Source organism: Bufo gargarizans, chromosome 2 (assembly GCF_014858855.1).
Source record: "Bufo gargarizans isolate SCDJY-AF-19 chromosome 2, ASM1485885v1, whole genome shotgun sequence".
Taxonomy (NCBI): Eukaryota; Metazoa; Chordata; class Amphibia; order Anura; family Bufonidae; genus Bufo; species Bufo gargarizans.
The window spans coordinates 662,239,241-662,252,884 of record NC_058081.1 but is presented as its reverse complement, the minus strand read 5'-3'; the positions used below and the strand labels follow the sequence as shown (position 1 = coordinate 662,252,884).

At 43.8% G+C, this 13,644-nt stretch overlaps 1 protein-coding gene across 2 annotated transcripts in view; it reads left to right on the top strand.

Annotated features, from left to right (window-relative positions):
• The first annotated feature begins 8,151 nt into the window (after positions 1-8,151).
• Positions 8,152-13,644, top strand: part of LOC122926925 — a 125,153-nt gene continuing 119,660 nt past the window's right edge. The window contains exon 1 of one of the 2 annotated variants that reach the window (XM_044278443.1): positions 8,152-8,667. The gene's annotated coding sequence lies outside the window, so the exon portion shown is untranslated. The remainder of the gene's footprint in view (positions 8,668-13,644) is intronic. The other variant, XM_044278444.1, reaches the window with a different exon arrangement.

Genomic DNA, 13,644 nt, shown 5'->3' with positions numbered 1-13,644 from the left:
GTTCGTGTGAACTAAGCCTTACTCTGTAATTCCTCTAGCACCATTCTATGGAAACAGTAGGTTTAAAGAGCACACCAAATGCTTGCAAAAACTTCTTTATTAACTTCAACTTTTCTTCATATATAACACTGCCGCCTCCGCAGCAGATAGTCCATGTACATAACATGCATACATGCATAAGATGGTGGTTCAACTGTTCAATCTTGTCATTCAACATAAAATGGTGGCTATATTTCTCTCTTCAGTATCTGTACTCTCACTTTAAGTTATTTAAGCACTTTATGATCTCTCTGAGAGGTATATCTGAGGTCTAACTAATAGTTCTTCTTGCTGAATTTGGTCGCAGTTGGCAGTATGCAGTTAGCAGTAACTATTTGCAGATTGGTTGAGTATGATCTGGTATGGTTGTATGCAATTTGGATTGCAATATGGAATTTAAATTTGGATTGTGAACTTTGAAGTTTGGGATTTAATTTGGTGGAACTGTAAGTAAACACACATATAACTGGTTCAGTATACAATTCTAATCACTATATTAACAGTAGGAACATTATATAACTGTTTTAAATACCTATTTTGGCCTCTTCATAAAACACAGCTCTTAGTGGAGTGAATGTCTGTTCAGCTTCTCTCTCTGGTGAATAATAATTCCAGCAGCTCCTGCCTGGGGAATTTCCCACACAGGCTGTGTGTGAGGCTGGCTGTGATTGTTCAAGACTCCTTCCCAGTAACAACAGTTTAACTCTATGCTTTCTGTTGTTTCTGCTGTATCATTGAGCTTACCTTACACTATACGGTATAATGAGTATCTTTTCTGCTTCTGTGAACACAAAACATAACAAATACATGAGATCCAAACATGAAGTCACTGTAAATAACTCTTCTTTTGTTTTTAACACACAAACATAGGAACTGTATTAAGAATATTGGCAAGTCTAGCTGTATAATCATATACAGTGGGATGCGAAAGAAGATTTTCCTGTATAAATCATTGGTTGTTACGATAAAAAAATGTCATTTAAATATATCATATAGGAGACATACACAGTGATATTTGAGAACTGAAATGAAGTTTATTGGATTTACAGAAAGTGTGCTATAATTGTTTAAACAAAATTAGGCAGGTGCATAAGTTTGGGCACCACAAAAAAAGAAATGAAATCAATATTTAGTAGATCCTCCTTTTGCAGAAATTACAGCCTCTAAACGCTTTCTGTAGGTTTCAATGAGAGTCTGGATTCTGGTTGAAGGTATTTTGGACCATTCCTCTTTACAAAACATCTTTAGTTCATTCAGGTTTGATGTCTTCCGAGCATGGACAGCTCCCTTTAAGTCACACCACAGATTTTCAGTTATATTCAGGTCTGGGGACTGAGATGACCATTCCAGAACGTTGTACTTGTTCCTCTGCATAAATGCCTTAGTGCATTTTGAGCAGTGTTTAGGGTCGTTGTCTTGTTGAAAGATCCAGCCCCGGCGCAGCTTCAGCTTTGTCACTGATTCCTGGACATTGGTCTCTAGAATCTGCTGATACTGAGTGGAATCCATGCGTCCCTCAACTTTGACAAGATCCCCAATCCCTGCACTGGCCACACAGCCCCACAGCATGATGGAACCACCACCATATTTTACTGTAGGTAGCAGGTGTTTTTATTGGAATGCTGTGTTCTTTTTCCTCCATGCATAACGCCCCTTGTTTCGGCCAAATAACTCAATGGTTGAACGATGCACAGTGACTCCATCTACAGCAAGATGATGTTGTAGGTCTTTGGTGCTGGTCTGTGGGTTGACTCTGACTGTTCGTCGCTTGTGTCTGTCCGAGATTTTTCTTGGTCTGCCACTTCGAGCCTTAACTTGAACTGAGCCTGTGGTCTTCCATTTCCTCAATATGTTCCTAACTGTGGAAACAGACAGCGGAAATCTCTGAGACAGCTTTCTGTATCCTTCCCCTAAACCATGATGGTGAACAATCTTTGTCTTCAGGTCATTTGAGAGTTGTTTTGAGACCCCCATGTTGCTACTCTTCAGAGAAAATTAAAAGAGGAGGGAAACTTACAATTGACCCCCTTAAATACTCTTTCTCATAATTGGATTCACTTGTGTATGTAGGTCAGGGGTCACTGAGCTTACCAAGCCAACTTGAGTTGCAATAATTAGTTCTAAAGGTTTTGGAATCAATAAAATGACAACAGTGCCCAAATTTATGCACCTGCCTCATTTTGTTTAAACAATTATAGCACACTTTCTGTAAATCCAATAAACTTCATTTCACTTCTCAGATATCACTGTGCGTGTCTCCTATATGATATATTTAACTGACATTTTTTATCGTAACAACCAACGATTTATACAGGAAAATCATGATGATTAACAAGGTTGCCCAAACTTTCGCATCCCACCGTATATATATATATATATATATATATATATATAAATATATATATATATATACGGTGGGATGCGAAAGTTTGGGCAACCTTGTTAATCATCATGATTTTCCAAAGATCCTTTTATCGTTCGGCCTTTAAATTCAGGCTGGACAACAGTGAAACAATGTTGCTAGGTTTATGTGTACTTTTGAAGCTGCCACTAGTCTGCTCAATTCACTTGTCTCTAGGCTACACTCTACACTTTTGTGCTACTGACTGCTCTATTTCATCCATAGAAGTCACTGTTCACGCTAAACCGCTCATGTGGCATGCTCAAATCCACTCCTGCTGACGTCACATTTGTTTCGTCAGATGACTAATGGGGCGGTACCCACCAGGGCGGTACCCGGTAAGGTCCTCAAGTCAAAGCACATGATGTCTCTCTGACGCACATCCTGTGCGCTATTCTCCTCCCCCTTAGTGACTCACTGCTGACGTCACATTTGTTTCGTCAGATGACTAATGGGGCGGTACCCACCAGGGCGGTACCCGGTAAGGTCCTCAAGTCAAAGCACATGATGTCTCCCTGACGCACATACTGTGCGCTATTCTCCTCCCCCTTTGTGACTCACTGCTGACGTCACACTTGTTTCGTCAGATGACTAATGGGGCAGTACCCACCAAAGCGAATTAGGTGAGATCGTCACTTCTCTCCACCTTTTGTTCGCCCAACCCCATCTCCTTCTCCTTAATTACACTTTTAACCCATCCATGTCCCTCATTGACATACTATATTTAATGCATGCCACCTTACTGTATACACCATTAGGTGCAGAATTAGTCTGCAATTTACATTCTGTATGAGGGGGACGGACAAGCAGCGTTTTTGGAGTATGGGGTTTAACACTCTGTCAGTCACAATGGGTTGATGTTTTAATATTAATTATATTTTCAATATAACATATGGAGTCCCCACTATTTTTAAGGATATGTCCACAGGGGCTCCACAGACATCTGACCTGTATTTGGACCCATTCTCGGAGCTGCCTATATCAGTTGTCCACCATACTTTATACATGACCAAGAGAGCTCTTTTGCTCTAAATCATATATATCCATGCGTATGATGCTACGGCTGTCTCTTTTAATATGGATTAGGTGGTATTTTGATAGTCGGGCTGCAATAATTCCTCAATTAAACTGGGGTCTGAGATGCAATTTTTCCTAGTTTATTGCTTCAATTTCTTATCACAGATTATTTTAGTTTGCAATCAAGTATGTATATTTCCTTAAATTGTGCTATGTCAGATAAAGGCCGTATATGAGAAACCCTCATTTAGGCCGCCCGGACTCATAGTTTGTAATCTGTGTATCCATCTGGCCTCCTCCTGCAGAAGCTTTATGTCCAAATTCCCACTCCTAGGTCCCAGGGTTTTTCTCTCCAATCCCCAGAACTTAAGGACTTCCAAATTACCACCATGTACATATGTTATATGCCTGTAGAGTGACGTATCTTTACCCGTGTTGATGGTGCTGATGTGACCAGATATTCTACGCCTTAATTCCTGAGTGGTTTTACCCACATATAACTTTGGGCAGTTGCATGATGCAATGTAAATAATGCCACTGCTTCGGCAATTAAAGAACTCTCTGATCACATAAGTACGTCCATCCATGGGGTTTTTAAATTGTTTTACTTTAGGTAGGAATTTGCAAAAGGTACAGTTCCCACAGGGGAAGGATCCAGTGATACTGGATTTCAGCCAGCTTGTGTTTGTCATTTGTCTTTCAGGTAGGAAGCTATGGACGAGTTTGTCCCTCAGATTTGGTCCTCTCCTATACGTCACACTGGGGTATGATGGTAATACGTCTCGCAGTTGTTCATCACTGGTAAGTACCTGCCAATGTTTCTTAAGAATCTTCATCACCTGTTGGTTGCCACAATCATAAGTTCCTATGCATCTGATCCTTTTGTCTTTTCCTTCTCTCTTCTGATTGGGTTTATATTCCTGAGATAATAATTCATCCCTATTTGTGCTTTTAGCACGATTGAATGCCTTCTTAAGGCATTTGCGTGGGTAACCCCTGCTCCTAAATCTATTATAGAGCTCATCTGCCTCTTTCTTAAAAGTCTCTTCGGTGGCACAATTCCTTCTGGCTCTCAAATATTGCCCCGTTGGTATTCCTTTTCTTAATGCCACTGGGTGCCAGCTCGTCCAGTGCAGGAGACTGTTTGTAGAGGTAGGTTTTCGAAAGATCTCTGTAAGGATTTGCCCATCTGCATCCTTCTGGATCAACAGGTCCAGGAAACATATTTGATTTGGATGAATTTCGGAGGTAAAGTGCATTCCAATGTCGTTGTGGTTGAGTCTATCCACAAAAGTGATGAATTCATCCTTCTCCCCCTCCCAGAAAATCAAAACATCGTTGATGAATCGTCCCCAAAATAAAACGTGACTGGTGAATGGTGCCATGTTATCTGTAAAGACTACAGTGTCTTCCCACCACCCCAGAAATAAATTTGCGAATGTCGGTGCACAGGGAGTCCCCATAGCGGTACCCTTCATCTGTTGATAAAAGGTACCGCTACAGAGAAAATAATTGTGAGTTAAAATAAATCTTAATAGTGATAAAATGAAATCATTGTGCTCCTGAAAATTTGTGCTCTTGGTATCCAGAAAGTGCTTTGTAGCCCGGATGCCCAGTTCATGATCTATATTGCTATAGAGGGCCTCTACGTCTAAGCTTGCCAGGTATGTGGACGAAGATAGGGAAATTCCCCTTATTTTCGTTAGTACGTCAGTGGTGTCTTTAATGTACGAAGGGAGAGATGACACAAAAGGCCTCAATATTTCATCCACATACTCACTGGCAGGTTGGCTTAGGGAGTCGTTGCCCGAAACTATCGGGCGTCCTGGTATTGGGTGCTTCCTCTTGTGCACCTTAGGTAGTGCATAAAAGGCAGGAATAGTGGGGCTTTTATTGTATAAGAATACAATGTATGTATAGGTCAGACTGTCCACAGTATGTACACTAGATGTGTGTATGCTTGTGTGTCTATTTGTATGTATAGGACAGACTGTCCACAGTAGGTACACTATATGTGTGTATGCTTGTGTGTATATATGTGCATACACTGCACGCCTCCCTCAGTAGTCACCGAGCAGGAATGTATGGATATGACTGTATATGTGTGTATAGGTCAGACTGTATACAGCATGTACACTAGATGTGTGTATGCTTGTGTGTCTATATGTGTATATATACTGTATGTATATTGTGTGTATACTTGTATCTATATGTATGTATAGGTCAGACTGTCCACAGTATGTACACTATGTGTGTGTATGCTTGTGTGTCTATATGTGTATATATATGTATATTGTGTGTATACTTGTGTCTATATGTGTGTATAGGTCAGACTGTATACAGCATGTACCCTATATGTGTGTATATGGGTGTTAACTCTTGTGTATACTTGTGTTTATATATATGTATAGGCAGTGGTGTATCTTGGTTTTGTGCTGCCCTAGGCGAGACTAAACTCGGGCACCCCCCCCCTAATATAAATGTGACCCACCCCTTCCTGTCAAGGCCAAACCCCTTTCTCTCTAAACCCCACCCCTTCCTATGTGCCATCCACAGACCCCCCTCCCCTAAATAGTGCCATCCACGGATCCCCCGCCCCTAAATAGTGCCATCCACGGATCCCCCTCCCCTAAATAGTGCCATCCACGGATCCCCCGCCCCTAAATAGTGCCATCCACAGATCCCCCTCCCCTAAACAGTGCCATCCACGGATCCCCCTCCCCTAAACAGTGCCATCCACGGATCCCCCGCCCCTAAATAGTGCCATCCACAGATCCCCCTCCCCTAAACGGTGCCATCCACGGATCCCCCTCCCCTAAATGGTGCCATCCACAGATCCCCCCCTCCCCTAAACGGTGCCATCCACAGATCCCCCCTTCCCTAAACGGTGCCATCCACAGATCCCCCCCCTCCCCTAAACGGTGCCATCCACAGATCCTCCCCTCCCCTAAACAGTGCCATCCACAGATTCCCCCCCCTCCCCTAAACGGTGCCATCCACAGATCCCCCCCCTCCCCTAAACGGTGCCATCCACAGATCCCCCCCCTCCCCTAAATGGTGCCATCCACAGATCCCCCCCCTCCCCTAAACGGTGCCATCCACAGATTCCCCCCCTCCCCTAAACGGTGCCATCCACAGATTCCTCCCCCCCCTCCCCTAAACGGTGCCATCCACAGATTCCCCCCCTCCCCTAAACGGTGCCATCCACAGATTCCTCCCCCCCTCCCCTAAACGGTGCCATCCACAGATTCCTCCCCCCCCCCCCCCCCCGACGCTCACAGGAGAACATTTAAAAACAAATCAGTAACCTTAACTTTATTCATTGGTCTTTACTGTATACCTTACTCTGTCTTTCAGCTCCAGTAACAGCAGGCAGTGCGGGCGGGCGGCGCTCACTCACTGACGTCACGCGCCTGCTCCTCCCACTAGGCGGCGCAGGCGCGTGACGTCAGTGAGTGAGCGCCGCCCGCCCGTACTGCCTGCTGTTACCGGAGCTGAAAGACAGAGTAAGGTATACAGACGGACATCACCAATGAATAAAGTTAAGGTTACTGATTCGTTTTTAAATGTTCTCCTGTGAGCGTCGGGGCCCTGTATATTCTAACCCCCAGGCAAGCGTCCCTGTCACCATGGGAACGCCTGGGGGTTAGAATATACCATCGGATTTGTGTTTTCACGCTCTCACTAAGAGCGTGAAAACTCAGATCCGATGGTATATTCTAACCCCCAGGCTAGCCTCCCCGTCACCATGGGAACGCCTGGGGGTTAAAATATACCATCGGATCTTCTGAGTATACCGGAGGCAGATAAGACTGATGGGACAAGGGGCAAACAAGGCATTTTGCCGCCCCATTGGCAAGTGCCGCCCTAGGCAAATGCCTTGTTTGCCTCGTGATAGATACGCCACTGTGTATAGGTCAGACTGTCCACAGTAGGTACACTATATGTATGTATAGGTCAGACTGTATACAGTAGGTACACTATATGTGTGTATGCTTGTGTGTCTATATGTATGTATAGGTCAGACTGTATACAGTAGGTACACTATATGTGTGTATGCTTGTGTCTATATGTATGTATAGGTCAGACTGTATACAGTAGGTACACTATATGTGTGTATGCTTGTGTGTCTATATGTATGTATAGGTCAGACTGTATACAGTAGGTACACTATATGTGTGTATGCTTGTGTGTCTATATGTATGTATAGGTCAGACTGTATACAGTAGGTACACTATATGTGTGTATGCTTGTGTGTCTATATGTATGTATAGGTCAGACTGTCCACAGTATGTACACTATGTGTGTATGCTTGTGTGTCTATATGTATGTATAGGTCAGACTGTCCACAGTATGTACGCTATATGTGTGTATGCTTGTGTGTCTATATGTATGTATAGGTCAGACTGTCCACAGTATGTACACTATGTGTGTATGCTTGTGTGTCTATATGTATGTATAGGTCAGACTGTATACAGCATGTACGCTATATGTGTGTATACAGGTGTTAACTCTTGTGTATACTTGTATATCTATATGTGTATATATATGTATATTGTGTGTATACTTGTGTGTCTATATGTGCATACACTGCACGCCCCCCTCAGTAGTCACCGAGCAGGAATGCCGAGGCCTGCGGGTGTGATTGCTGTACGGTTGTTTAGAGGGTGGGGTGTATCTAAGCAGCGAGGCTGTCTCTAACACACACACAGCTCTGCAGTTATGTCATTTCTATTGGATTCTGCTCATCTATTCACTGAATTTAATATCCACTGCTCCCATGGTCTCCATACAATGAACACGGGGAGCTATTCAAGCCCATGACACAACAAATGGTCTGTAAAAGCGTTTTCATGATCCCTGCTTCTTCCCTCCTTGCATGCCCTCTCTCCTCACAGAAAATGTATGTGGCACCAGAGTTCTTGTGCTGAAATGTGTGGGCTGCAGAAGCTAGCAGCGAGAGCTCTGATCCCTGCACCTTCATTTATATTATCAAATTAATTATAGGAGATCATTGGAATATTGTAAACCCTGTATCATATGGAACAGTGATAATTACAGCGAGCTGTACACCAAGGTTAAAAATCAGGGGCCATCCACTTCTGTTCACGCCCCCGTTACGTGAAGCAGGGGTATGGATCAGGCAGCAGATTCCTCATCATACGCCTCCAGTAACATGAGCTGTGCTGAGAAGCGGCTTCCAGCTTCAGGTAATTGAGCTAAGGAGGTTCTCATGGTGGGGAACACCTCCTTTGGGTAGCTCCTCTGGGGAGAGAAGGGGGAACCTTAAAATGTGTATTTGATTTTTTTGATATTTCAGTTGTTGATTGATTTTTGCATTGCTTTGTACTGTATTCACACACACACACACACACACACACAGTGTGTGCAAACCTGAATCTCCATCCGTGAAGTTGCTTTTTGGGGTGCTTTTTATTGGGGTGTGGGACATGTGCATAATAGCATACAGGGTGCAAGAAATGTAGATGTTGGGGGTGAGGACATGGTCTGCTGCTTCCATGTGCCTATCCTCTGATGTGAAATGTAAGATCCTTATGTGTATCATTTGGACAAGTGTCATTTAATGGGATTTTCTGAGATTCTGATATTGATGACCCTTCCTCAGGATGTGATCGATTGATTGATCGATCGATGTGGCTCCGACATCCTGGACCCACGCCGACGAAGTGTTTGAAGAGGCCGTGAGTGCTCCTTGTATAGCAGCTGTGCTTGGTATCATTCATTTGAACGGGACTGACCTCCACCGATGAACAGGATGTCACTGGCCTAGGAAGAGGCCACAGCTTGAGGATAGGTCACCAATATCAAAATCTTGGAAAACCCCTTCAAACTGCATGTACAGTATATGACCAAGTGCCTACACCACCAAACTAATAGATGGTTTGAAGAATTACTCTGAGCATTGGTTGGACTTTTACGTCATCAGCCCCCCTCCCCCAGTAATTTTTTCGCAATCCCTTCCTTTCATGCCGCCCCTATTCCTGTGGCTAGTAAAGATCGCTCTCTCAGACCAGGCCCAGCTGCTGTTCCATCCGTTTCGTACACTGTCTATACTGTCACTGTATATCATTTAATTGTGTAATACTGTTGAGGAGGCCCTGACAAAATCTTTAGTCCTCCTCCTCCTGATTGGGCCCCTTCAGGGTCAGAGCTCAAAGCAGCCGCTTCCCCTGCTTCCCCTATAGCTACGCCCCTGCTTGTGTCATTTAAAAAAATGTAAATACAAAAAAAGTTTTTTTTTGCTTTGCGTGTAATATTTTTCATAGACTTCCATGTAACATCTGGAACCGACATTGTTTTGTCTAGAAATGGTGGATGGATGGATGTATAGATAGATAGATAGATAGATTAGGCCACGCCTGAGGACATGAAGTAATGAAAGAGACTCTGCTTTTGTAATTTACTGCTTTTCTTGCAGTTTTCATACAATCACAGTTTACAGCTATGTCCACTCTGCAATGTACATGTCATGCTGGTTCCCCCTCCCTCGCTGATTGACAGCCTTCTCCCTATGAATAGTATAGGGTGAGAGCAGGTGCAGGAGGCCTAGGGAAAAGTGTTGAGCGAACTTGTGTTTTAAGTTCGGCGTCTAAAGTTTGAGTTCAGGTTATCGAAGAATCCCGTTATGGATTCTAAATTCCGTTATGGTCTGTGGTAGCGGAATCCATAACGGGATACTTCGATAACCCGAACCCGAACTTTAGACGCCGAACTTAAAACCCACGTTCGCTGAACACTACTAGGGAAGCTTCCACTGGTGCATACACAGTGCACAGCACCCTGTTCGCACTGCAGCAGAGAAAACTCAAGTTGGAGAGAGCGAGCGCGACTCATACTGTCACGTCTCCTTAGGCCTTATGCACACGACCGTTGTTTTGGCCTGCGTCCGAGCCGCAGTTTTGGCGGCTCAGATGCGGACCCATTCACTTCAATGGGGCTGCAAAAGATGCGGACAGCACTCCGTGTGCTGTCCGCATCCATAGCTCTGTTCCGTGGCCCGCAAAAAAAATATAACCTGTCCTATTCTTGTCCGCGCTTTGCGGACAAGAATAGGCGGTTATATTAAAGGCTGTCCGTGCCGTTCTGAAAATTGCAGAACGCACACGGACGCCATCTGTGTTTTACGGGTCCGCGATTTGCGGGCCGCAAAACACACAACAGTCGTGTGCCTCATATAAGGCTTTACATGTCTGTTTTAGTAATTACTTGCACCCCCTTGTAATAACAATTCTGCATCGTCTAGTCTTATGACTCTATGCTGTGCCATTCCTTTATTATTCCTGCTAGAATTTTCAAATGAATTACTAGCAGTTTGCAGTGAAGGTCCAGATGGGTGTTACCAGTTGTGGGGTGTCTCTACACAGTCTGTCACTGGCAGGAGTGATTAGATTGTGTCAGACTGTGCAGAGAAACCCTCCCAACTGGTAACACCCATCTGGACCTTCACACAATTCTAGCAGAAATAATAAAGGAATGGCACAACACAGAGTCATAGGAATAGAGGCTGCAGAATTGTTATTTCATGGGGAATGCAAGTGGTTAGTAAAATAGACATGTCAGAAGAAGTGACAGATCCTCATTAAGTAGCTTGACCAAGTCAGAGTGACTTGTTGGGACTCCTTTTGCACTTGACACCGGGAGCACATGTTTCAGCAACCACTTCCCCACTTACACATTACCCTTTCCATTATACAGTATTGCACACAACATTTGTTGTTGTTGTTGATTTACGAATGCAAAATCCACAAGGAATACTCAGTAATCTGTGTATATATCGTATGGCCTTAAAGGGGTTGTCCAGGATTTCATTATTAGTAGCCTATCCTTAGACTAAGCCATTAATATCAGACCAGTGAGAGGCTAACTCCTGACACCCCCACTGATCAGCCACGGCATAAGGGACAACCAATGAGCTTCATTACCAGGCCTAGTGCCGTACATTCTGAAGAGGTTGTGCATGGTGCTACTCTCACTTGAGTGGGACAGAGCTGCAGTACCATACACAGCCACTATAACAAGTAGGGTGCTGTGCCCGCACTGGTGGTGGGTGTGCCTTGAGTCGGGCCCCCCACTGATCTGATATGGATGGCTTATCCTAAGTATAACAGTTGTGGTCTATTTCATTTATTTCTGTAGTTAAAATAATATATCACGCTTACGGTTTTAATGATGAGGTCATGATTTTGGAGTAGGCCCTCTTAAAGGGGTCTTTTAACTATCCACTTTGTGGCATATTAATATTGTTAGATTCATTCTGCCATAAACATATGAGCTATGGTAAGGGATCTGCTCTGATACTGAGAATAGGATTCCCATGTCCCCTAGCAGTAGATGCATGATCAACCTCCATTATAGTCAATAGGAATAATGGAGAGCGACCGCATGTGTGCAGCCACCTCTCTGCTAGCGATATGGAGATACCCGACACTGAATGCAATGTCTTCTCCGAGGTCTCCTCTGGGCCAGGATGACCACCACTTTGTTACAGTATATTAGGTAATATGTATGTACTGTCAGCAACAGCTAGTGTTGAGTGAATCAAAGCATCCGAAGCGGAATTTAATCTGAAGTTTAGGAAAAGTTTGATTCGCAGCGAAGCCGAATTTCCTTGTGCTTCGTGGTAAAGAATAAATTTTTCCTAAAATGGTCTCTAAAAAAAATAAATAAAAGAAATATAATCACCTCATCTACTTGTTCGCGGAGAGGCCATCCACTCCTGTCTTAATTGAAGAAAACCTGCCAAAGGACCTGAGGCGAGCGGGAAGACGTCACCACGTGATCACGCTAGCCACAGGTCGTTTGGCTGGTTTTCTTCAGTCAAGACAGGAGCGGACGGCCTCTCCGCGATCAAGTGGATGAGGTGAGTAAAATGTATTATTATTTTTTTAACCCCCGGATTAATCCCCTGAGCACCTGAATGTGTGTCTCAGATGCCGCAATCAGTGTTGAACACGACATCTGAGGGGTTGAATGATAGGGGTTGGGACAATCACCGTTCCCCGTCATTGCGCCCGTTTCATACAATAAACAGCGATTTGTGACAAAGTCGTTTGTAATGACTCAAATTTCTTGACAAAGTTTGTCGAAGCTGCCGAATCGAATTTTTGAAAACTTCTCTCATCTCTAGCAGCAGCCCATCCCAGGCCATAGACCTTCAAAGGTTCAAGTCTTAGGCTACATGCACACGACCGTATTTTGTTTCAGTGTCTGATCCGGTTTTTTTGCGGATAGGATGCGGACCCATTCATTTCAATGGGTCCGCAAAAAACAAGGACAGCACACAGTGTGCCGTCCGCATCAGTATGTCCGTTCCGTTGCTCCGCTAAAAAAATAGTGCATGTCCTATTTTTTTCTAGTTTGCGGACAAGTATAGGCCTTAATACAATGGATCCGCAAAAAAAACGGATCCGCAAAAAAAACGGATGCCATACGGAATGTCATCCGTTTTTTTTGCGGAACCGCAATTTGCGGACAGCAAAACACACACAGTCGTGTGCATGTAGCCTTAAAAAGCGATTTTCATGAGTATAATCCGCAAGATTTGCTGAAAATTGGGTAAACCCATTACTTTGTAACCACATTTTGGTTTGGCCCATACCTGAGGAATAATTCTGCAGAGAATCTCCGGTAAATGCTACTAAAATGCCGTAGCTGTTTTGTGTCTGTCACCCATAGACACAGCAGTCAGCGAGCAAAAATGAAAAATGGAACTTTTGCTGATACTTCTAACAGTTTTGGTGGTTACTTAGTGTACTGTTTCCCTCTGACAGACGCTGATGGAAGCAGCTGTTTCTCTGATGGCTTTGTAACAGAAATGGTAATGCTGATTTCATGTCACACAGAATAGATGATGTGTTTGCCTTTTTTCCCCTTTTTAGACTTTCTGACAGATAGCACACCAATGCAAAAACACTTTATGTATCTGCTTCAATTCTTTCTACTGGTCTGTATTGGCTTAAACTTTTGCTCTCTCTCTCTCTCTCTGTATATATATATATATATATAAGTATAAAAATCTACCGGCAGCACCACCTGTGGAAAAATTGGGTGCAGAGTCCAAGGATGGCAACTGGAGCTTACCCACAATAGACAATGGAAAAAATTGGACAGCACTCCAGACGGTATCTTCGGTAAAGCAGATAAAGTTTAATCACCCATGTGGTGGC